Raw genomic sequence first — 27,334 nt, forward strand, 5'->3', positions numbered from 1 at the left:
GAAATTCATCATTTACAATATAACATACATGTGCAGTAATAATTGCGGAAAATGAAAGAACACGCACGATATGTATCGGGGGTTCGGCCAAGTGCTACGTACCCGCCTCAACTCGCAAGGTTGAGGATTCCACTAATAAGTCACTAAGGGTTGGAGCGACACTGTTTTCAAAACCAGGTCAAATTAACAAGGGTGACTAAACATTAACCAGGTCAATTAGCGGGGACTGACCTCAAACCTACACGCCTTAAACAGGATGACGCCTAGCTTCTAACCGCGGGTCGAAGGCCAACCGGGACTATTTAAGGGCTAGTCGCCCTCTTCAGGCCCCGTGCCTGAAATACAACCAAAGTGTATAAAAGTTTTGTACATGGAAATGGCTTCTAGAAAAAGCCAGAGTGTGCACAATACAGCTCAATCAATAAAGCACGACGATGTATGTAGTATGCTCAGTGCTCTAATGTGTGCTAAACCACTCAATCAAGTATGATAACAATCAGAGATCTATAGTGTGTAATCTAAGCAAGATTTGAAAACACAATATCGAATATCACAAAAATCTGATCAAGGTTTCAAATATGCTAAGCAAGATAGATCAAACAACTCAATACAAAAATTTCAATGTCTAAAGCACAAGGGAGTTGTTTGAAAGATCGCTTTTCACAAAAGGAATTTTTTGCACACAAACTCTAAGTTTAGGTATCTATGCAACCACCATAGCGAGAACCACAACCCTTTAAAGTATTCCCACACAAGATTTCTCAATGAAAAATCTGTGGAAGAACTTAGGCCTATACTCTCAAAATAAACAATCAACCTTTATACCAAAGAGAGTATTAGCTAGAAAGATTACGTATTATAGCCTTATCGAAATACTCACAATGCTAGAGGAAATAAAGATTGAAAAAGAGTAGGTGAGTGTTTGCAAGAAGTTTTTGGCAATATTAGCGTTTTAAGAGTTGAGAGAGTTTGCCCTAATAATGTTGCTAATCCTTGTAATAATGATAAATGAATACATATAGTCAAGGAGGGATTTTTGACCGTTGGGGACCTTGGGCATTAGGCATTATTAAGAAAGTTTTAATTCATTTTAAAATAATAACCCTCCTTGTTTAAAATATGTTTAACGCGGTAAAAAGGGGCCAACTCGAGAGGTCCGGTCGACCCCCCAAAAATGTTCCGGTCGGACCAGGACTCAATTGGCGCGGTCGCCCTAGGGGACTGTTGAATCTGAAGGTCGGTCGACCGGAGAGGGCGATTTGCAATTTTTTGAGTTCGGTTGACCAGGGGCATTGAACTGCCTGGTTCGGGCGACCAGACCGTAGAAATTCTCGGAGAAACCTTTCCGTCGTCGATAGGTAGTTGTAGGATTTAAAAAGCTCTCGGTCGTCGATGTAAAATGTTGACTCAGGAGGGTTTCGGTCGACTAGGCCTTTGAACTACAAGTTTCGGTCGACCAAGTGGTCAAAATTTCAACCAAAAGGAGTTCGGTCGACCTAGTGAAGGCTCGGTCGGACTAGCCTCTACTTTGTGCACAGACCACTGTTTAGTGTTTCGGCCATAAACTTTTCTTAATAACTCCAAATTTGATGTTCTGATACCAATTAGAAAGGTAAGAGAAAAATACCACAACTTCCCCAATTTTTTTTTTGGTTTGAACACATTGTAAGATAATGACTTTTGGTTATGAGAAAAAGTGCCATCAATGAGGATGAGAAGAAGAAACATGAAGGAGTTTTCTCTTACGAACACCTTTCAGTGTTTTGCCATACGTTTTCGTGCAACTCCCAATTTGGATGTTCTTGTATCAAACGCAAGCATGTAAATACCCACACTTATCATGTTGAACATGGTTTGATGAGGATCCAATTGAGTGAGAAAATCTCATTTCTAACATTTGGCGATTGGCCGGTTGACGAACCCCTTTGAAAAATTTAGGTTTGCTTCTTTAACTGTAAAAACCATTTAAAAAAAACCTTTGTATAAATTAGGCATTTTATGAAAAACGTTTTTCATGTTATTTGGAGGTCCTATGGTCAATCTAAGGTCAATTTGAGCATATGTACCTATCATGCATGATGCAAATTATTACAAGCCATATGAATGTACAGTCCATAATAAAATTACATCACAGAATGAAGAAATTGAAAAATGAATACAAATGCAGCACAAGATTCTTCATTCATCAGCACGAACACCGCACGCCATCATAATAAGTCTTTTAGTCCCGAAGCGCGCACAAGGTGATCCTGCATGCAATTCTCAGTACAACCATTAGTACCAAGAGTATTTGTCATAATCAAAACTGGGTGTGACCAATCAAGTCAACATATACACGGGCTTTATTTTTGAAAAGGGAAAGTGGGCCGGCCTGTTTTAAATGACTTGGGCCCTATTTCTTTTTGAATTGGTCCGGCCTGATTTTAAAACTCAATCCAAGCCCAACTGTTTTAATAGACACCGACTTTTGTTAAAAAAAAAAAAAAAAAATGGGCCGGCCTATTTTAAAAATGACTTGGGCCCTGTTTCTTTCTGAAATAGGCCCGACCCGTTTTAAAACTCAATAAAAGCCCATTTTTTTGAAAGCAAACCCAGACCCAATTCACTCAAGCCCATCCTAAAGACCACACATGACCTAAACACGTGATAGAGCCCATGTGGCTCGCTCGTGATCCCCCGAATTCATTCAACTCACTCGACTCGAAGACGAGTTGACTCATCCTCGACCTCAACACCCCCAACTGAAACCCTAATGAACCCTAAACCTAACTTCCAAAGAAGAAGCCTTAAATACCTCAAGCCCTAAATTTCCACACATATAACAATCAGTAATCAAGCCTAAACAACATTGAAAATATATATATATATATCTATATATATATATCTATATAAAGAGAAGAAAGAAATAGCTTATCTCCTTTGGGAGTTCGAAAGAACTCCCCTTGCATTTGCTACGGATTTTCCCTACCAGGGCACTCCCGGTGATCTCATTTGTCTGGGCTTCACCAGATCTGACTGCGAAGACAGAATAGGAGGCCGATCGGAGCTGGATCACCTCTAAAGATGTTTGGGATCTTAAGTTGCCAAGATCTAAGGTCTCTGAAGAATGGTATAGGAGAGAGAAAGAGTTGGAGGTAGGAAAGAGTGGGTAAGAAATTAAGAGGGGCTAGGGTTTCAGGTTCGCAAGCAAATAAGAATAGGAGCACAGAGATGAAAGAGAAGAACAGAGAGGGTGAAAGAAGAGAGAGAAGAGAGAAGAGAAAAGAGAGGGCGTTCAAGAGAATGAAATGCAGGGAAATGAACAGAACTAAAAATTTGGGTTTAAATATCTAATGCTCGGAGCCACAAGATTCAACCACATGGCAACCCGTCATCCATTCGATCAAAAAGTCTGCATGGCCACCTTGATCACCACCGATCTGTGTTTTCCAAGGACGGTTAGGATTGTTGCCATGCCTTGATCCGGATCACATTTGACCAGCCACTCAGTCACCAACACGTGGCTCATTTTCCTCCACACACAAAAGTCCTACGTGGCCACCCTGATCACCACACGATTTGGTGTTTTCCAAGGACGGTTAGGATTATGCCACCTCCATGATCCGGAGCTCAATTTGACCAAGCCACTCAGTCACTCACATGTGACCACCTCTCCTCAACCATATGATCTGTGTTTTCCCAGGACGGGCTGGGATTGAGCCACATCATCGATCCACACCCGTATACACCAGCCACTTAGTCACAGACACATGGCACCTGTCCTTAACCGCATGATTTGTGTTTTCCAAGGATGGCTTGGATTGAGCCACGTCATCGATCCATGTTTACATACACCAGCCACTCAGTCACTCACACGTGACACCTCTCCTCAACCATACGATCTGTGTTTTCCAAGGATGGCTTGGACTGAGCCACATCATCGATCCACACACGTATACATTAGCCTTTTAGTCACTGACACATGGCACCTGTCCTCAACCGCACAATTTATGTTTTCCAAGGATGGCTTGGATTGAGCCACGTCATCGATCCACGTCCACATACACCAGCCACTCAGTCACTCACACGTGGCACCTCTCCTTAACCGCACGATCTGTGTTTTCCAAGGACCACTTGGATTGAGCCACGTCATCGATCCACTCTCACATACACCAGCCACCCAATCACTGACACGTGGCACCTCTCCTTAACCGCACAATCTATGTTTTCCCTAGGCGGACTAGATCATGCCACGTTTTCGATCCAGGTCACCCTCCATCTTCCTTTTTTCTGATCGGCACATAGCCTTACTCAGAAGACGACACGTGATTAGTTGTATGACCTGACTAAAATAGGTGTCTTTTATCTTTATAGGCCTGTTGCAATAAATAACATTGGAGAGTTCCTACTATTACCCCAAAGCAACAAGACCTATAAAGAGGGGCAGTTGTAGACACCCCAATTTTAACCAGGCCTTTCCGAGGAGGCTTCATGTCAAAACCTTCCCACACTGGTTGTGGACCCCACACATGCTTGTAGGTCCCACCACTTATTGTGGACCCCACACATTCTTGTAGGGTCCCATGGTGTTCATGGACCCCGCACATCCTTGTAGGTCCAACAAGCTTGTGGACCCACACACATCTTTGTAGGCCCCACATTGCTGTGGGCCCCACATATCTCCATTGGGTCCCCTATGTGTTGTGGCCCCACATCTCCTGGGTATACTAGCTCGGATTCCTACATCCGATGCATGTTACCTTCCTTTGGCATGTTTGTGTCTACTAGCTCGGGTTCCTTAACCTTTAAAGGGCCTTGTGGACCCCACATTGCTTGCGGACCCCACATAGATTGGGCCCCACATGTGTTGTGGGCCCCACACCTCTTAGTACACTAGTTCGGATTCCTACATCCGATGCATGTTACCCCATCTAGTACGCTAGCTCGGATTCCTACATCCGATGCACGTTACCTCCTTTGGCATGTTTGTGTATGCTGGCTCAGGTTCCTATAACCCTTAAACGGTTCGTAGACCCCACATTGCTTGCGGGCCCCACATATGTCCATTGCACCCCACATGTGTTGTGGGCCCCACATCTCCTGGTACGTTAGCTCGGATTCCTACATCCGATGCACGTTACCCCATCTGGTACGCTAGTTCGGATTCCTACATCCGATGCATGTTACCTTATTTGGCATGTTTGTGTCTGCTGGCTCGGGTTCCTACAAGCCTTAAACGGCTCGTGGACCCCACATTGCTTGTGGGCCCCACATATCTCCATTGGGCCCCACATGTGTTGTGGGCCCCCACATCTCCTGGTACACTAGCTCGGATTCCTACATCCGATGCATGTTACCCCATCTGGTACGCTAGCTCGGATTCCTACATCCGATCCACGTTACCCCCTAGTACGCTAGCTCGGATTCCTACATCTGATGCATGTTACCCCATCTAGTACGCTAGCTCGTATTCGTACATCCGATGCACGTTACCTCCTTTGGCATGTTTGTGTCTGCTGGCTCGGGTTCCTATAACCCTTAAATGGCTTGTGGACCCCACATTGCTTGCGGACCCCACATATCTCCATTGGGCCCTACATGTGTTGTGGGCCCCACATCTCCTGGTACGCTAACTCGGATTCTTACATCCGATGCACGTTACCCCATCTGGTACGCTAGTTCGAATTCCTACATCCGATGCACGTTACCTCCTTTGGCATGTTTGTGTCTGCTGGCTCGGGTTCCTATAACCCTTAAACGGCTTGTGGATCCCACATTTCTTGTGGGCCCCACATATCTCCATTGGGCCCCACATGTGTTGTGGGCCCCCACATCTTCTTGTACACTAGCTCGGATTCCTACATCTGATGCACGTTACCCCCTCGTACGCTAGCTCAAATTCCTACATCCGATGCATGTTACCCTATCTGGTACGCTAGCTCGAATTCCTACATCCGATGCACGTTACCTCCTTTGGCCGGTGTGTATCTGCTGACTCGGGTTCCTATAACCCTTTAACGGCTCGTGGATCCCCACATTGCTTGCGGACCCCACATATCTCCATTGCGCCCCACATGTGTTGTGGGCCCCACATCTCCTGGTACACTAGTTCGGATTCCTACATCCGATGCACGTTACCCCCTAGTACGCTAGCTCAGATCCACATATCCGGTGTCTTGCTAGCTCGGGTTCCTCTAACCCTCAAACGGCTTGCGGACCCCACATAGGCGCGTGGGCCCCACACATCTCCAATGGGCTCCGCACAGCTTCTAGAACCCTCATATTATTATTATTATTATTATTATTATTATTATTATTATTATTATTATTATTATTATTTATTTTAATTTGTCAAATGCAGGCATACTTTGTCCCCCCATCAATCATTCACCACACTGTCATGTTTCCTCCCTTTATCATTCTTCCCATACTATATTCCCCTCATCATTCTTCATCCCATACTTTGTTCCCCCATCATCACTCACCACATGTCATGTTTCCTCCCTTTATCATTCTTCCCATACTATATTCCCTTCATCATTCTTCATCCCATACTTTGTTCCCCCATCATCACTCACCACATGTCATGTTTCCTCCCTTTATCATTCTTCCCATACTATATTCCCTTCATCATTCTTCATCCCATACTTTGTCCCCCCATCATCACTCACTATATGTCATGTTTCCTCCATTTATCATTCTTCTCATACTATATTCCCTTCATAATTCTTCATCCTATACTTTGTCCCCCTATCATCACTCACTACATGTCATGTTTCCTCCCTTTATCATTCTTCTCATACTATATTCCTCTCATCATTCTTCATCCCATACTTTGTTCCCCCCATCATCAACTCACCACATGTCCTGTTTTCTCCTTTTACCATTCTTCCCATGCTAATTTCCCTTCATCATTCTTCCCCCCATACTTGGTTCCCCACATCATCACTCCCTTATGTCTTCTTTCCTATGCTTGCCCCAAGCTAAGCCTATAAATAGCCCTCTCATTTCAAGCACAAGGAGGAGAGCTCTTAGTTGTGGTAAGGAGAAGATTTCAAATATTGAAATTTTCTATTATAAGTTTATGAAATTAGTTTTTTTTTTGAGTGAAGATCAAGAGATCGACTAATCCCATTTCCTATCGGAGTCGAGTCACCCCATTTGAAGAAGGCACCCCGTAGTGCCTCGAATCAGAGCTCAAGAACAACTCTTGGGAAGACGTTGTAGGGCGGCCCTAGTAGATTCACCAATAGGAAAAGAAGAATGGAGCAGAGGAAAGCAAAAGAAGATCAAGCGATCGATTGATCCCATTTCCTGCCGGTGTCGGGTCACTCCATTTGAAGAAGGTACTCCTTAGTGCCTCGAGTCGAAGATCAAGAACAACCCTCGGGAAGGCGCTGTAGACTAACCCCTGCGGATTCACAGACAGGAGAGGAAAACCGGAGGGAAAAAGACGATAGGTAAAACCAATGAGCTTTCTCTTCTTATGTTACATCTCTGCCCCCCTTTCCCTAATTGGCCTCTGTTGGTTTATTTGATTTTATTTCACTTTTTTTTTTTACTTTAAATAACTTCCTTTTAACCTATAAAAACAAAAATAAAAACAAAAATTTCATAAAAGACACAAAAATTCAGAAAAATTTTGAAAGAAAATTCAAAAATTTTTAAAGCTTTAAAATTATTTACATTTGAAAATTTTTGAAGAAAATCCAAGAAAGTTTCCAACATGTTTGGCAAAGGTTAGATTTGTTTCCCTACATTCAAGATTTTTAAAAATACATTCTAAAGTCATATCTTTAAAACCATGACTTTCATGATTGTTGTCTAAAATTCTGTTGTATTCGGAAGGATATTGGAAAACCCCAAAAAATCATTGGTCTCGACCAAGACCTTAAACTGGTTTTTCCCCCAAACTGGTCAACGTTTGACCGACTCACCATTCCCGAACTGGTTCACCCCAGTTTTCTCCATTTCGCTTGTATATTATTGTTGTATCCATAAAATTCACAAAAATCATGAAATTTTCAAAAATTCCAAAAGTATTTTCACATTTTGGTTTCAATTGATTTCATTTGTGTTATTTTGAAAGTTCGGGAAAAATCACAAAAATCATTTTCACACTTAGGAAAAATCACAAATATCTTTTTAGGCACAAGAAAAAATCATTCCAATCCCGAACAAATTTCAAAAACCTCCGGAAATAGTATTTTTGATACTTAAAAAAAAAAACCCTATAGATTTCAAAATCCCCGGGAGCGTATTTTGTATCCTATTTTCGATTTTCCTTCCCGATGATTGCAACCAAGAGCATTAGCTCTTTGGGGTATTGGATTGCCCCGGTTATAAGGGAATACCTATATAGTATTTTCATTTTTTTTGACTTTTGAAAGGGAGTAATCTTTAAAGGCTTATTACATTTATTTCAGGAAAACTCTTTATTAATCTGGTACCGTTCATATGAACGGGCGTGTAGGGGGTGCTAATACCTTCCCCTTGCGCAACCATACTCCCGAGCCCGACTTTGGTGACGCAGACCAATTCTACCCCTAGTGGGGTAGCAATCAAGTGTTCTAATCACACTTCAAAAGGTTAGTGGTGACTCTACCACACATTGTTTTCCACAAAAATTCACATTTTCAAAATACACATTCATTTTTCCTAGTTCGCAAGCCGAACCCATTTTTAAACCAAAGATTGGTTCTCTGGGTCGGGTACGGGTCGTCGCAACATTTGTAATAAAGTTAATTAGTGCTCTGATAATAAAAAAAAATTAGATTTATTTGTGTTCGCTAAAAAATTTATATGTAGAAACCCACTCGAATTTGAGTCCTTATAATTGGTATCAGAGAATAAGATATAGGTTCTGCATACTCTAACATATAAATTTTACCAGAATTTAGGCATAAAACATGATTTTGATAGGATTAGGTAGTTTAGAATATTTATTTTAGTTTGTTTTACATTAATAATAGATTTATTACTTTAAAACAACATTTGATCATTGTTTAATAATAGATCCTAAAGATAGTAACATTTAAGGAAATGAGATTAACGTGACAATTCTCAAGGACAGGTAACAATCTTATATTATCTAAGAAAAATAGTAGTATTATTAAAGATGTGTTAATTAAGTTAAATATGTTATTTACGTTTGTAGAAACACGTATCCATATTGATGACTCATAATTAATTGTTAAATCATATACATTAATAATTTAAAATTTTCATATATATAAATATAATAATATAATAATATCCAAGATTTATTTATTTTCACTATTATTATTTTCACTAAAAATATAAAAAATAGCACGTTAGACCCTATTAGTTTTGGAGGTGTTACCCATATAAATAGATATGAATAAACGGTTTATTCTGAAATCTAAATTTACCCAAAATTTCTTTACATGTGCAAGTTGGATATGAATATGTATTTTTACCTTACATATTCACTTCTTATCAAAATATTCAAGCTTAATTTAGGAATATATATTTTGACAAAATCTTTAATTTTAATTTTGTATTAGTTTATAAAGAATTAAATATAATTTAAATGTTACTATATTATATTTAAATTCAAAAAAAAAATCTCTTAGCATGTGCAAGTTAAATATGAATATATATATATATACACACACACACACACACACTCATTGCATATTCAATTCCCATCAAATATCCAAATTTGATTTTAGAGTACAAATTTTGACGGAATTTTTAATTTTTATTTTGTATAAATTTATAAAAGTAAATACAACTTACATTTTACTATATTATAAAAAAAAAATTTCATTAATGAAAGTAATATAAAAATTAACTAATCTTTTTCAAATAACTAACCAATGTCAAATCGTTGATCCATCAAACATACCCAATATATATTTGATCTAATAATAATAATAATAATAATAATATTGGAATATAAATATATAATGGGTACTCTCATAGTACAAAAAAAAAAAAACCTCATGGATAGAAATCATAAGTTATAGCTCACTTTCCCCCGAAATAAGGTCAGGGCATGAGACCACTTGGGTATAGTGGGGACTTGAACTCGTGATCACACGAATGCACGGTCGATTCCTTACCACTAGGCCACCCACGCAAGTGGTGATTAAGTATGAAATTAATTATAGTTAAAACATTAATAAAGATGTAGAAACATGAACAAAACTTTGAGTCCGCAAATTTTGCAATACGTGTCGCTTGCTCGATTTCTACAGCATGCATCACTCTCTCTTGATTTTCGCGACACATATCGCTTTCTCTCGATTTAAAAAAAAAAAAAAACGCGTCACTCGAGGCATGCGTTGCTCTCTCTCGATTTTCGCTGACACGCATCGTTCTCTTTTGATTTTTATAAAACATGTCCCTCGATATTGGTGACACATATCGCTCTCACTCGATTCTCGTGGCACACGTCACACTCCCTCAATTTTTACAAAACGCGTTGCTTAATATCCGTGACATGCGTCGCTCTCACTCGATTCTCGCATCACACGTTGCTCTCCCTTGATTTTTGCAAAACGCGTTGCTTGATATCCGTGACACGCGTCGCTCTCTCTTGATTCTCGTGGCACATGTCAATCTCCCTTGATTTTTGCAAAATGCGTCGCTTGATATCCGTGACACGTGCCGCTATCCACAACACGTGGCCATTCCCTTATAAAAAGGGTTTGCCCTCCTCAAACTCTAAGCATCACAACTTTCTACCATCTTGAACAACCACATTTCTGTTTGTAGAGATTAGTTCTTCCCAACTTTTCTCTTGATTGTCTAATTACTCGAAAATGTTGTCAAATCACCCAATTCCCCAAGTTGCCGAGAGCAGCACTAGATTGCCAATCCAAAGATGGAAATCCAGTAAGACACAGTTGGAGATTCTAGAGGAGGCCTTCCGCAGTAGTCAAGGGGAACTCCCTTCTATGGAGCGGGCTATCTTGCTTACAGCACGACTCCGACGGCATGGTCCAATCAAGCAGAGAAATGTACGCTTTTGGTTTGAGAACCGTAGGCGTAAACGGGGATCAGTTGAAGTGGCCACTATTTCAACTACTGTCCCACCAATTATCAATATTACCTCCTCTGCCATTACCGCCCCGAGCAGTGTTCCTACCATTTTCCCAACCACTTGTACCCTCATTCCTATCGACAATATTCCATTTATGAAACTTACAACTAACATCACACCAATGAGTCATACCCCTTACAATGGCAACATAGCAGTCACCACACTAAGGGTTTGTGATAATACTGACCTATTCCACCCTTGCTAAGAGATTTAAAACACGTTGATACTTATGTACGGGCCACCGATGACTCTTTATGAGCATCCCCACCAAAGGCGATAAGGGGAAGAGGACAGTTATTCTTCCCTTACCAAACAAACGGGCGTTCTCTCTCTCTTTTTTCGACTCAAGTCGGCGACATTACAAAATGTCAACTCTGCCAAAAAAGAACCCATACAGTTAGCAGTGACACCACTAACACTTCGATAGATGTTGACGTTGAGTTAAAGTTCTAAAGACCAGATTTCGTATATTTTTAATTTATAGGACACACACACACACACACACACACACATATATATATATATATATATAATTATCATTTTTCACATTTTCTGAATTTCTTTTCCATTGCAACACCTATTAGACCGACGATTCACCATTCAGTTCCCAAAATAAAATATTTCGCTAAATTAACCCTCAATTTATTTTAAGACTTATCAAAATCGTTCATCAATTTACTTTTTCAAACAGCGCAACCAATTATACAGTATTCATTTTAAATTAGTAAATTTCGATGACAAAATTTTTATAAGGAGTGGAGAATGTGATGACTCAAAAATATATATACGATTAAAACATAATAATAATAATAAAATAATAAAAATGGTCATTAAATTAATATCAATACAGAAGTATCTTTTTTGTAAGATCTTTGATTTCATGTTTGATGCTTAAGAAAGACCTTATTTTAGTGAGTGTTCAGAGACCATTGCGGCTTAATCGCTCCTTGGAGGTCAGCCTGGTCAAAATGAAATTTCATAAGATAAACAGAATAAATATTGTTTATACACGTAGATAAGTACATATACATAAAATAGTATTTTGACAGATATAATTTGTAGAAATGTATGGTAAAATAATAAAGGCATCCTATGTGGGGCCCATAAGACTGTGTGGGGCCCACATGAGTCCCGAAGTTGTGTGGGGTCCACATGAGTTCCGAAATTATGTAGGACTCATAAAATCGTATGAGAACTAATGGAATTACATAGAACCCACTTTGAGTCTAGAAGTTGTATGGACCCACAAGATCATGTGGGGGTCTACATCAGTTTTCAAAATTTGAACTTAATTATTAAAAAAAAAAACTAAAATATAACTTAAAAATAATAACAATGATAATAATAATAATAATAATTTTTTAAAAAAAGTTAAAATTAATTAATTAATTAAGAATTAATTAAATGGGAGTGGTGGCAAGCACTCTCACATGACTTTCATCCATATCCCATATCTAACTCATGTCTAACTCATCCCATGTCCATTCTTTAATTTAAAAAAAAAATTATAATTTCACCAATCTCCTTACACTTTTACAAATTCTATTTTTTTCCTCAAAATTTTTATATAAATAGGAAACTCTCAACCTTCATTTTTCATAAAAAAATTTCAAAGGAAGAGAATGATTAGTGAGTGAAAGAATTAGTGGTGGAGAGAGAATTTTTGAGTAAGTTCTCACTCACCCACTCTTTCTGATCTTATTTCTTAGAGATAGTTATTGTATTCGTAGCACAATGTAAAAGAAGAGGTAAGTAAATTTGATTATATTAGATTTTTATTTAAAATTCATATCCAAATTTATTTGTAAGTAAATTTGATTATTTTAGATTTTTATTTAAAATTCATACCCGAATTTATTTGTAAGTAAATTTCGATTATGTTAGTTAATTTCATAAAATTCTCTTGAGTTTAATTTTACGCATATTTTTATCTTTAATATACTTGCATTTATTTTTGAGTTAAGAAATATTTTAAATCTCTTGGATATTTTACATCATTAATTTCTATTCAAAAAAATATTTTTAACATAAAAATTATGTGACATGAGTTTATTTATACATTACATATTTCACGAAAATATGAGTAAAAACTACATAAGTTGATTTTTTTTTTATGTTGCGTATTTTACAAAAAATATGAATAAAAATGAGATTTTCATGATATTATATAATTATAGAAATTATATAATAAAAATATTTTTAAAACCCCTTATGGCTCAGACGATTCAAAAAATTATGAATGCTCGGTATCGCAACTTAAAGTTTAAACGGATCAAAGTGTACCCATACTATTTACAGAGTGATTTTATATAGTAGTAGATTTTTCCTGAGTACACACTTGAGTTGGATCAGAGTTTAATAAGGAAAATCTCACTTAATGATGATGTACGTTGATTTAGTTTGACCGTTTAGCTAGTTAAGTCCAATTTTCGAATCGCACAACTTAGTCATGGTGGTAAACATGACTTACGATTAATAGACATAAGAGTGATTTTTACAGTATATTGATGATTTGAAGATAAAGTATAAGTTTATATGAATATGACCATTATTGTGTCTAAATGATGATCTAAATGAAACCTATAAAGAAAAGTATATATATGTATATAATTAAATTTTATAATTAAATTTTTTTTTAAGTTAAAAGTTTAATTTAACAGTTATAGTATATGATTATAAAATTTTATTGTTTTAGTTGATGACAAAAATTTTTATGCAGGAATTTTTAAATTTATATTTATTTTAAAAATATTTTTTAAAATTATAGTATTAAATATTATTTTACGAAATTATGAGAGCTCATTTTGACTACATTTTTTTTTTAATCGTACAAAAAATCTGAAGTAACAAGTCCATGGGCACGAATAGAAAGAGTAGAGTAGAATAAAAAAATTAATATAAAACAATTTAAAATATGTTTGTATATTTTAGAATTTTAAAAATTTGTATTTTAATATTTGTAATAAAGCTAATTAGTGCTCTGATAATAAAAATAATTTAGATATATTTTTCGTTCGTTAAAAAATTTATATATAGGAACCCACTCGGGTTTGGATTCTTTCAAAACACATCAACCCATATATATATATATACACACACACACAGATCACACGTTTCAACTAGATCCTTCGTTGAATGAGTTACTGATTAAAAATGAGATGAAGGTATAGGATGGAGATGGAGATTGGATTAAGGAGGAGCAAGATTGTTTAATTAATTGAATGATTTCAAAGGAGAATGAATGCAATTGCAAGGCTAGAATAAAACCAACCACAAAAGTATGCTCTAAAATGGGTGAAGCTACTTTCTAGGAAGACGAAGGGAAAATAAATTTTCTTTTCTTTTCTTTTTTTTTCCCAATCAATGGAAATTATGCTAGTCATTCTGATAACAAATTAACATTGCAGGAGTATACTTTCCAGGGAGGTGAAAGAGCCATCCTTACACCTTTTCTTTTCTTTAAAAGAAAAAAATTATTTTGTGCTTTAAAAGGGTCTTTTCTAGTTTCTTATTCACTTGTTCCATTAACATGCCTTTTGATTTCTTCATTTTAGTGTTTTTCTACAAATAAAACCATTATTTATTTATTTATTTTCCAAAATCTTTTTGATTTCTTCATTTTTGTGAATTTTTCTTATTCTCATTAAGAACATTTCTTGGTTTATGGATTTTTTTTAAGAATATTAGAGAATAAGGCACATGCATTAAAAACTTATAAATCTACATAACATTTCTTGTAACTATAAATAAAGAAATAATAAAAAAGGAGTTATAGATGACATTTTGTACCATTTTGAGACAAAGATTTATGAATATCATTATGAAGAAAATATATCATGATTTGGATAAGGTTCTTAGTTGGGAAAAGAAAAAAAATAAAATTAAAAATTTATATTTTTATTATATTTTCTCTTTATATCAAATACAACTAATAATATAAAATTATTTTGATGTGATTAAAAATTTTTAAAAATGAAATATAAATGATGTTTAAAATTATATTTTTATTTATTAATTTAAATATTTTTTTTCCTTTCTTACTTTCTTCAATAATCAAATATAAAAAATTAAACTTTTTTATATTTCTTTTTCTTTTTCTAAGATTTTCTAGGTTTCACACTGACCATAAATTGCAATAAAAAAAAAAAACATAATTTCATACTTTTGAGAGATTTATTGATTGGAAAACTAGAATAGGAATTGGATTTTTAAATTTCTCGGTATCAATAATTAATCAAACCAAACTTTTAGACTCAATTAAAAATTCTAAAATAAATACAAATTAATACTTTTATCTTCCATATAACCAACTTGTTAATTTTAAAATTCAAAAATTAGTAAGAATTCTTAAATTTATTAATTTTAAATTAACATTCTACATGACATCCACCATGAATTGAACACAAACAAAATTCCTAATCTAAATTCAATTCTGAAAACATAACATAAAAAAGTAACCAACCTAAGTTTTAAATTGTTATTAAAAAAATAAATTTTAAATTTAAATTATTAAGATATTATATAATATGTAATCACATTATCAGTGTTTTTATATATTTGTAATTTATCAATTTGGTTTCTGGTTTAGTTAACTACGATTATTATATGGGTCGAACTGCCATTAACTGAGTAGAAATTGAAAATTCCAAATAAAAAAAAACGGTTATTTGGTTTGTTCGATTTTGCAATTAGCTTCAGTTTTTCATGACCACCTCTACATAGCAGCATCATAAAAAATTATACGGACAATTTTTATTTTTTTAAAAAAGAACATAATTTTTCAAACAATCGTGGTCAGTGGCAATGTCCAAAAAATATAGAGAATCAATCCTCACAAATGGACTGATTCACAAAGAAACAGTCTTATGGAATCCTCTCAAGAGCATTTGTTTATTCCAAGGCAGCAAATATTGATAAAGTCCACAATTTTAACAAAAGAAATAAAACATGCTGAGGTGTTTCTGAGTCTAGTAGATTAATAATTTCAGAAAATAGAATTATAATGCAATTCCACTTTAACTACTAAAAAAATATGTTCTGCGAAAAATTTTAAATTTAACTTTAGATCGCTAGATTTAGCATTTCAGGACAAAAAATGTACATGCATTTCAGACCATTCATAACTTCATTCCAATCATGGGTCACAAATATAGTAAATAATGTGAGACTGATGGTGTCTCTTCTTCTCAGGCATTTCTTAAGACTGCTTAGTATCTGTTGAGGAAGGGTTGCAGGACAGGTTTAGCAGCGGGATGGTCCCAGACCAACGATTCCCACCATTCATCGTCTTTAGTAATGATTCCCCGGAGAGCAGGGGGAGGAGATGGTTGTCCATCCACGGGATGCAGGGGAAGATAGAGAGGGAGCCTCTTTAGCTTTGGACACGCCTCTATAACAACAATTTTAAGAGTATCACAGACCATCTTTCCCCTACAGATGCTTTTCAATTCTGGTAGCTCCCACAACTCTAAATACCTCAATTTTGGAAGGTCGATTGTTTTTATGCCGATTTTGTAGAACAGGTAATGCTTAGATCAGCAGTTGCTCGGTCCTCATTTTCTTCTGCTTCTCCTATTATCTCCTTAATGCTGTCACAACCGCCGACACTAAGACATTCCAGGTTTCGGAGATGCCGAACCAACCTATCAGGAAACAACTTCTTGATTTTTGGGCACAACAATATTTCCAACACTTTGAGACTTGAAAATGTGCCGCCTAGAAGTGCCCTTAAATCATGACACCTTTTAAACCTTAGGTAGTCAATGTTCGGAGATAAATGAACAAGGATCTCTGTATTCACACTACACCCCACATGCGTTACTGCTTTAGAACACTGCTGCAATGATGGAAAATCATAAAAAACTCCGGATCCAACCAATATAGAGTTGGCATTCAGCCGTGGGGGAAATCTTCTCACATCCCCGATTCGGCCAACAAATTTTTCGAGATCCCTCATTTGATGCAATATCTCTTCTCCTACAACTATATTCTTCGTATAACAATCCATATACAAGACTTTTAGGTTGACCAAATTCGCCATACCATCAGGTGCTTTTTCTATACCAGTCTTTCCAAGGTTCAACTCCTTTAATGCTAGAAGCTTTGCTAGTGAAGGCACATATTTTAGAGACTTACAATATCCGAGCAATAATGCAGTAAGATTCTCCAAGTCTGATATAGTATTTGGTAGCCTCTCTAGATCACAATTTCCAGATAAATCAAGAACTTTAAGGGCACACATCTGCAACAAAAAAGAGTCAGCAATTTTCTTCAAGCCAATATTATGCTGTAGCATCAAGGTTAAGAGTTTAGGACATCTTGGTGATATCCCTGCCTTGATTTCTGTTATATCATTATGCATTAAGGAAACTCTCTCCAGATCCTGTGCCCAGTCCTCCGGTATTTCTCTCAATTTTAGTCCAGCTTTTACCAAGAAACGAGGACCACTTATTTGTAGCGCCATGTCTCTTACCAAATCATGCATCTTCATATCCCAGCGCATTACTTTTTCTAGCAAGCAAGAGTTTTCCAGTTCATTTAATATGGTGTGACCCTTGTCAAACTCCGCTTGCCTACCGTCCATTCTGTTTATCAGTCCCTCTGCAATAAACTACTTTATCAATTCCTCTCTTTTCATTACACTGTCTTTGGGATACAATGCGCAATATAAGAAACACTGCTGCACTATTGGATCCTTCAGGCAACCATAGCTGATTCTCAATATAGAGAAGACCTCCTCTTCCATATCATGTCTCCCTGACTTTGATTCTCTCAATTCCTTCACAACAGTCCTCCATTCATGAATGTCATTGACTCCTCGCATGCTTCTTGCCATTGTGATAATCCCAAGTGGCAAACCCCTACATTCTTTAGCCATGGACATAGCAGCATCTTTCACATCCGGAGAAAGTTCGTCATGAGGCTCGAGTTTTTCCATAAATAGTTCCCAAGCTTCGTCATTTGAAAGAGGCTTCACTTTGATTCTTTTTTGGAGACCCATCCGGCGGCACACTGCTAATGATCGAGTGGTTAGAATCAACTTAGGCCCATCTGGCCCAATAGGTATCCCGACTTTTTCTAGGGTAAAATGCTCCTACATATCATCTAAAATTAGCACCGTTTTCTTCCTGTTTGCCAATGCTCTGAACAAAGCGGCAGCCCTTTTCCTCTCGTTCTCCGAAGGAAGATTTTCTAGGCCAAGTTCTTTGGCAATGTCACCCTGCAATTTGTAAATACTCAATTGTTGAGATACGGTGATCCAGTAAACATGATCAAAACTCCAAGGATTCTTTAAGAGTTCATTGTGGATATGCATTGCAAGTGTGGTTTTCCCAACTCCCCCCATTCCGTAGATGCCAAGGCTGAACACCCTGTCATCCATTACACATGCCAAGAGTTTTTTCATGCTCGCTTCTGCTTTTTGGCCCACTAATTTCACTGTCAATAGTTCTAAGGGATCATGCACATCTACTGTGAGCCCTTCAGCAAATTTACCTTGTTCTAAAAGTTCTTCCACCTCCTCAGTGATTTTCTCAATTTGATTCTCAAGATGTATGCGTGAACTAGATATGCTCCTGCGGACTTCTTGTTCTATGCTTCGTACCTCATCTTTTTTGCTTTGTACATTTCTCAATCAATTTTCAACTTCCCTCTTTCGTTTCCTTCCCGTTTGAAACTCCAAATTTGTAACTTCTATGCTTTTGTCAGCCTCACGAACTTCCAATATTTCCAACTTCCGTTTCAAATTTTGCATTTTTTCATCAAGGTTAATGTACTTGCCTAACCCTTTTGTGCAACTCCATAAGATATTCATCGCTACCAGACACCAAAAGGGTGAGAGATAGTCATGTTTCACAAAATAAATGAAAAAAAAAAAAAATAATCATTTTTTAATAAACAAAGAAATTTATTAGAGAGGAAAATATTACACAAAGAAAAAAGAAGATAAAAAAAAAAAGGAGGATAAGATAATCATTAGAAACAAAAGAAAAAGGAGCAAAATAAAAACTCGAGGAAACAAAGATTACATATCAGCTCTACTCGAGCGAAGCAACACAGTCCCGCTCTAAATCTGCCAGAGGAAGATAATGACAGAAGCCATTCGCGGAAACCCACAGCGACACTAAAAACATCACTCTAATCCAAAGCAAGTTAAGAGGGGTGTCCAACTTGTTAAAAATTCTGGCATTCCTCTCTAGCCAAATACACCAAAAGAAAACTATAACTAAGAACTGCCAAAAAGTCCAGTTCTCTCCAAAAATTCCAAACAATTTGTTGCAAAAGGACCAATGTAAGTGAAAATGAAAGAACAAGTGAGAGCAAGTCTCTCCGCTCTTTTAGCCAAGGACGCGCACATCGGGGAATAGAGCCTTGTAAGGTCTACACTTTAGGAGCATTATTGGTATTTATTTTTTCCAAGATCGTTGTCCCAAAAAGGCCTTAACCTTGGAGGGAACTTCAACTTTCCAATGAGGGAGTAAGGGGCAAAAGGAGAAGCATTAGGGGCAAGAGTCAAACAAGAAAATAAAGAATTATAAGAAAAAACCCCAAAAGAATCTAAATCCCAAACTCTTTTGTCACTCCCAAATTGGAATTGAAAAGAATGAAAAGCCCAAGGAAATCCACTCTCTTGAAAGTAGAAGAAAGCATAGATAGGAGAGTCATTAAGAGAAGATAATTGAAAGAGACAAGGGGCATAAATGCCAAAGGAGCCACCCACCCCAATCCGATGATCCTCCCAAAATTGGATTATCTCCCCATTACCATCACAAAACCGAACATGACGGAAAAACGAAAGGTGAATTTCAGACATGCATTTCCAAAGACTAGAATAGGTGAAATTGACCCCAATATTATCATCCCATCCATTTTGAAGAAGCACAAGTTTCCTTTAAGAATCACTGATTTAATTTCAAGATTTCTTATATACTTAGATATGCAATAGAATTCCAGAATGAGAGAAAAATTAAAAGATTAAATATCTAAACATTCAAGTAAATAAATTTAATTCATAACTTAATAGATACCTGCAATACTTGGGATAAAAAAGTGTATTAAAATAAAATATAAAATTGAGCATAATTTGGGCAAAAAAATTGTATATGTTAATCGCAAATATTTAATGAAAACTGCAAAGGCAGAAAAATATCTTAAAATATTAAATGATAAAAAAACTGCATCAAAGCCTTCATTTTTAACTGTACTTTTAAAGAGTTTTTTCAATCGACTAAGGCTTGAGGCAAGGGGATCCACTTTCTCCTTATTTATTCATCATAATGGAGGAGGTTTTGACAAGGTTGCTTAGGAAAAACTATGAGACAGGTCGTATGGGACAATTTAATCATCCGGTTGGGGCCCCTTTTGTTTCGCATTTGCTTTATGCGGATGATATTCTTATTTTTGCAAATGGTGGGAAAAATGTCTATTAGAAATTTGATTTACGCTCTGGAGATGTATGAGAAGTGATCGGGTCAAAAAATCAGCAAGACAAAGTCTGCACTATTCCTTTCGAAATACATTACTCCTGCTCGGAAACGTGAGTTATTGAGAATCACGAGTTTCATGGAAGGTAAATTCCCAGTTATGTATTTGGGTGCGCCTTTGGTTTCTGGAAAATAGTCTTCCAGGATCTTGGAGCCTCTGGTGGAGAAGATTAGGAAGAAAATTATAGGGTGAAAATTTAAGTTGCTCTCGCAAGGTAGAAGATTGATTTTATTAAGACGTGTTGTCTAGCATGCCGATACATTTGACGTTGGTTATAAATGTTTCACAAGTTATTTTTACTGGCATCAACTCTCTTCTTGCTAATTTTTTATGGGGAAAGGTGAAAGATAAAATGAATATTCAATGGCGCTCTTGGGAGAAAATTTGTAAACCCACCTTGGAAGGGGGTATGGGCTTGGGAGATCTTAAAGAAGTCCAAATATCGCTTCTCATGAAATTTGCCTTCAGACTGCTCACTTCTAACAATCTATGGTCAAGTTTTTTCAAGGCTAAATATTGTAAAAATGATCATTTATTAATAAGGAATGAGAGACCAAATGACTCTTGATTCTAGAAATCAATGATGGCCACCGTTCCGGAAATTATGGATAATGTTAAAATTTTGGTGAGAGGTGGGAACTCTTCTTTTTGGTTCGATAGGTGGCTTACATCAGGCCCATTAGCGGTATGCATTGAGGATATTTCGAACAAGAAGATGTGTACTAAGGACTACTGGTTGAATAACAATTGGAACTCTGATTTATTAATGGATTTGGTTAGGGACGACAAAACAATGGAAATCTTACATAATGTGCCAACTGGTAAAAATGGTTAGGATATATTCATCTAGAAGTTTGCCCCTGACGACAATTTCTCTACAAAAACGACATGGGAGGCAGTGAGGAGCAGAAGTGATAATTTTGAGTGGAATGACAAGTTTTGACATTCTCTATTGCCTAGAAGAATCTCAATGTGTTTATGGAAAGTCTGATTTAGATATTTGGCAGTAGATGATAGAATTCAGGCCAAAGGAATATCAATGGCTTCGGCTTGTGATTGCTGCGTACAGAGAAGCCAAGAAAACACTGATCACATTCTTTCTTTAGGCGAGGTGGCTTCAGAGGTTTGGCATCAGGCTAGTGTGGTGTTGAGGATTCCTTTCCAACAGTACCTACTTTGGAAAAACAGAATTGCAAACTGGTTCCACTATGCTCGAAAATCATCTATTAAAGGTATTTTAATCGGTATGATTCCGTATTTGATTACGTGGTGCCTATGGAATTGAAGATGCAAGGTGAGAAAGGAAGGAGTTTATCAAAGTGCGGATCAGACATGTGTTCGATACTGGGTTAGTTTTTTAGCTGAGAGCTCTAATTCTTTTCAAAAATTGAAGATATCAGACATTACAATTTTGAAAGAGTTTCAAATTCAGCATCAAGGAGTTTGTGCCAAGCCTGGAAAAATTATCTCGTGGGTTAAACCCCCAACAGGGTGGATAAAACTTAATTGCGATGGAAGCTGTAAGGGCAATCCGGGTACTTCAGGAGGTGGAGGAATTATTCGGGAATGCCATGGCATGGTAAAAGCAATTTTTTCAAACTATTTTGGCAATGGTACGAACAATTGGGTGGATTTAAAAGAAATTCTAGAAGGAATTCGTTTATGTAAACGATTTCATTATTGTAATGTGATTATTGAAAGTGACTCGCGAATTGTTGTTGATTAGTTTCAGAAAGGTAGATGTACCTTGTGGTATCTTTGAGATTTTTGAGAGGATCTCATGGCGTAACTAGAGGGAGTGAACTTTATGGTGATACATCAATATAGTGAAGGCAATAGTGCGGTTGATTTTCTCGCTAGAGAAGGAGAAATGAGAAACAATGTCATTTACGAAGAACAACATCTTTTACCACGTTCTCTAAAAGGTATCCTTTGGATGGATAGGTTGGGTCTCACTTCCTTTCGTCATTAGTTCATCCTTTCGATTTTTGTTTGGTTGGTTTAGATTTTTTTATGTTAGTTTATTTTATTATTTTTATTTTTGATAGACCTCTTTAGATTTGTTTCTTATTTAGCTTTGTTTGGATTTGTTCTCCGATTTTGGTTGATTGTTGGTGTTATTTTTTGGGAGGCCTTTAATTTTTTTTATCTGTAATCTCCCAATGTTTTTCTTATAACCATGGTATTTTTTCGCTAAAAGTGAGAGTATATCAATAAATAATCGGAGGTGCCGCTCTCCTTTCTTTTAATATAAAAAAAGGGTTGTTAAAAAATATATAGAAAGAATTGAAACTGCAGATTAGTTGTCCTAGTTATAAAATGTTTATTTGTTAATTTGAATCACCATGCGTTAGTTATGAAATTCATACATAATCACACACACACACACATAAACTTTACTATCCAGAGGGTTTCTCTATAATCTCGCTTTTGCTTATCTTGTAACCACGATATTCCTCCGCCAAAAGTGAGGATATATTAATAAATAAATGGAGGTGCCGCCCTCTTTTAGTAAAAAAAAAAACCAATATTTGTGTAAGGGTATTTTAGGAAATAAAAAGTGAGAAAGGTGAAGACCTAAGGCGTAAGGCGTAAGGCGTAAGGCGTAAGGCGTAAGGCGTAAGGCAAGACATTTTACCCTCCGCGAGGCAAGGCGTAAGTGTAAGCGGAAGCCTTGAATTCTATTGAATTAATTTTTCAAATGTACATCCCAATCTTATATAATACAATCACTTATTCTAAACAAGGAAACAATCCCCTTACCGAATAATATCAAATCCCCCACATTTACCCACTTTCCTAATTTGTTTATTATTTACAATGATACTTGGGATTTAACACTCCCTCTCAAGTTCGATCATAAATATTAATCATCTTCAACTTGTTAATGAGATCATCAAAGTTCTGTCGTCCCAACCCTTTAGTGAAAATATATGCAGTTTGTTCCTTGGTAGGTACATAAGTCATACAGATAATTCCTTCTTCAATTTTCTCTTTGATAAAGTGTCTGTCCACTTCCACATGTTTAGTCATGTCATGTTGAACTGGATTAAGAGAGATGCTGATAGCTGCCTTATTGTCACAATAGAGTTTGATTAATAATATTTTACTGAGACTTATAATTCTTCCAAGGGTTTCCGTAACTACAGTCCTTCACATTTCCCTTGAGCAACTGCCCTGAATTCAGCTTCAGCACTACTACGAGCCACCACATTCTGTTTTTTGCCTCTCCAAGTTACCAGATTTCCCCAGATGAATGTGCAATAACCTGTGGTGGACCTTCTATCTTCCACTGATCCTGCCCAATCTGCATCTGTAAAGATCTCTACTTCCTTGCTTTCACATTTCTTAAAGAAGAGTCCTTTTCCCGGGGATCCCTTGAGATATCAAAGGATCTTGTACACGACATCTAAGTGGGCTTCTTTTGGTGAATCCATGTGTTGGCTTACTACACTAATTGCAATTGCAATATCTGGTCTAGTATGTGATACGTAGATAAGCTTGCCAACCAATCTATGATACCTTTCCTTTTAAACTGGTATTCCACAGTCTTCAACCCTCTTTACCGCTTCAATCGGGGTTTCGCTGGGTTTGCATCCAAGCATGCCAATTTCAAATAGGAGATCTGTAACATACTTTAGCTGAGAAACACTAATTCCATTTCTCGTTCTCGCCACTTTCATGTCCAAAAAATACCGCATTTGTCCCAAGTTTTTAACTTCAAATTCAGCAACCAGAACTTTCTTCAATCTCTCCATCTCTACTCTATCATCAATAGTAAGGATTATATCATCAACATACACTAATAGAATTGTTCTCTTACCTCTTTTAGACTGTTGGAAGAACAGGATGTGATCTGATTGCCTCTGTCAATAACCTTGATTCTTTATTACTCTTGGAAATTTGTTGAACCATGCTCTGGGAGATTGTTTGAGTCCATACAGGGACTTCTTGAGTTTAGACACTCCATTTTCTTGTTTGAGTCCATACAAGGACTTCTTGAGTTTTCACACTCCGTTTTCTTTACCTTTCCCACTGAATCCTGGTGGTATAGTCATGTATACTTTTTCTTCTAACTCGCCATTTAAAAAAGCATTCTTAATATCAAGTTATTGTAGTGGCCAATCTAAGTTGGCTGCCAAGGATAAAAGGACCCGAACTGTATTTAAGTTTGCCACTAGTGCAAATGTCTCCGTATAGTCAATGTTGTAAGTCTGTGTAAATCCTTTTGCAACAAGTCTAATTTTATATCTTTCAACTGTCCCATCAGATTTATATTTCATTTTGAAGACCCATTTAGAACCCACTAGCTTCTTCCCTCTCGACAAATTTATCAACTCCCAAGTTCCATTCTTTTTGCATTTCCTCCATGACTGCCTCACTCTATTTAGGTATTTCTAGAGCTTCCTGAATGTTCTTTGGAATTCTCATCCTGTCAAGGTTTGAGACAAAAACACGATATCCTGTAGACAAGCTTTTATAAGACATGTATTTGGACCAGGGGTATTGAGTACATGACTTGGTTTGTTTTCCGATTGCAATAGGTAAATTGATATCATCAGGTACAGGATTATCAGAAGAAACCTCAATTACCAGATTAGGATTGGGCATGGACTCATGGTTATTCGGAGTCATCACCGGTTCCAACGCTCTTGGTGCCTTAGGTATGAGATTCTCCCTATTCTTTGTGTTCGGCTTTCTTGACAAGTAAATTTTACCAATCGCTAGCTTCATCGAGTTCATGAGCCAAGCCGTGACCATGGAGTTTTCGGATCTCCATGTTTACAAGGCGACAACATCAGTAGGGTCGGGTTTCCTCCTTTCTCCAGTAAGGTAACCTAGTTTCCCTTTTCCTTCAATCACCAACTTTATGGATTGAGCCCATTTTCGAAAATTTTTCCCGTTCAATTTCTCCACTGAGAATGGAAAGGTTGTATTGTCCAGCCCATTCAAACCCCCAGCAGACGTAACCTCGGAATCCTTGTTGGATTTTCCAGATGAGATTGCCCCTTTGCTGGTGTTGCTGGCCATTGTTAGCTAAGGTTAAGAAACCCTAGCTCTCATACCATGTAAGCGGAAGCTTTGAATTCTATTGAATTAATTTTTCATATGTACATCCCAATCTTATATAATATAATCACCTATTCTAAACAAGGAAACAATCCCCTTACCAAATAATATTAAATCCCCCACACTCACCCACTTTCCTAATTTGTTTACTATTTTCAATGATACTTGGGATTTTAACAGTATGCATTTTGGGACTGTATTTTTTAAAATAATTGATGAATAATATCAATTTATATATAGTAAAAGAAATCATAAGAATTTTAGAATAATGGAAAAAAAAAACATAATTCTTAAATATGATATCGGCCAATTTTAGCTAACAAACACAAACAACACATGTTAAAAAATAAGCATGAGCCATAACATTACAAAAAGAAGAGAAAATTGAAAATTGAAAATTGAAACAAACCAAAACCCAATTACAGCTACCTTCAGTTTTAGAGACAGTGGCAGAGAGTCTTGTGGGAGTCTGCTACAAACAACACTGGAGAGAGTGAGAGTTGAATACTTGAATTAGTTCAAGCAAAGATCTCAGACTAAGAAGACATGTCGAAGCAGATAGGTTGTAGGGGGTCTCGGAGAGAGACAAGAGGCTGTAGAGGGTCGCAGGAGAGAGACGAGAGGTTTGATTGGGTCGTCGGAGAGAGATGAGACATCAGAGGCAAATCAGAGGTTGGAAGAGATCGTCGACTCGTTGGAGAGAGAGGAGAAGCTAGAGGAATCTTCGAAGCCAAATGCAAGCTTTGAAAGAGATGAGAGCTCCAAAGGGGTCATCGAAGAGAGACAATATGTTAGAAGGAGTCGTCGAAGGCAAATGAGGTTGGAAAGCACGCATTCACGCTTTTTAATTCAAAAGTGCCATTTCTTTTTTTGAAAAAAATATGGAAAAATTCCATAATGGTGTCGTTTTTGCCTAAGGGCTATCTTCAACTCGTGTTGCACCCCTCTTTTAAAAAAATTTTAAATAATTAGAGGAGCCGCCCTCTTTAGTTAAAAAAAAAAAACTTCTCAAACTCATTTTTGACTGATTTTTAGTCGAATTTTCTCTATTTTTCTGACAAAAAATCTAAAAAAAAAATATTTTCGTAACTCCCCAACCTCCCACCCCCTATTTTAACTCTCCCACTACCCCCACTCTCCAAAAAATTCCTAAAAATCTTCCAAAAAAAAAAAAAAAAAAAAAAACAATTTAACTTCCCACTTCCCCCACTTTCTCTCCTCTTTTCACTTCCACTCTCCCATATCTCCTCTAGTCTATAAAAACCCATAGGGGACTACGGGATTTTTTTTTTAGGGGGAGGGGGGGAACTCTTTATCCCTCTCATTATCTCTCTCTTATTTCTCTCTCCCCCTTATCTTTCTCTCCCTCTCCTTATCTTCCCCTCACCAACTCTCTCTTCGTATTTCTCCCACTATCCTCGCACCCTCACTTGAATTCCTCCATCTTCTCCTTTAGGCTCTTTTGGCAAACCAACACATCCCGATAAGTGCGCTTTTCTCCATTCATGTGTACTTTCCATAGCATGAAGATTTATTTAACTTTTTTCTTACATGAACAAAAAAATGTCTTTTTTTTACTATATGTACATCTTGCATATAAGATATAATTGATTTTTTTTCTTTCTTAAAAAAATAATTTTTTTCATATCATCTTATATGTGGGAGTATGTTTTGGAAAGAAAAAACAATGTATCTCTTTGTACAAAATTTTGCAAAGCACCCATGCGTACG

The 27,334-nt window shown here is 36.7% G+C and overlaps 1 protein-coding gene and 1 pseudogene across 1 annotated transcript in view; both read right to left on the minus strand.

Annotated features, from left to right (window-relative positions):
* Positions 1-27,334, minus strand: part of LOC131144184 (putative disease resistance protein At4g10780) — a 114,458-nt gene that overhangs the window by 27,656 nt on the left and 59,468 nt on the right. The gene's annotated exons all lie outside the window — the stretch shown is intronic.
* LOC131149266 (putative disease resistance protein At4g10780) lies at positions 16,174-18,694 on the minus strand (annotated as a pseudogene).

This window comes from Malania oleifera, chromosome 1 (genome assembly GCF_029873635.1).
Source record: "Malania oleifera isolate guangnan ecotype guangnan chromosome 1, ASM2987363v1, whole genome shotgun sequence".
NCBI lineage: Eukaryota > Viridiplantae > Streptophyta > Magnoliopsida > Santalales > Ximeniaceae > Malania > Malania oleifera.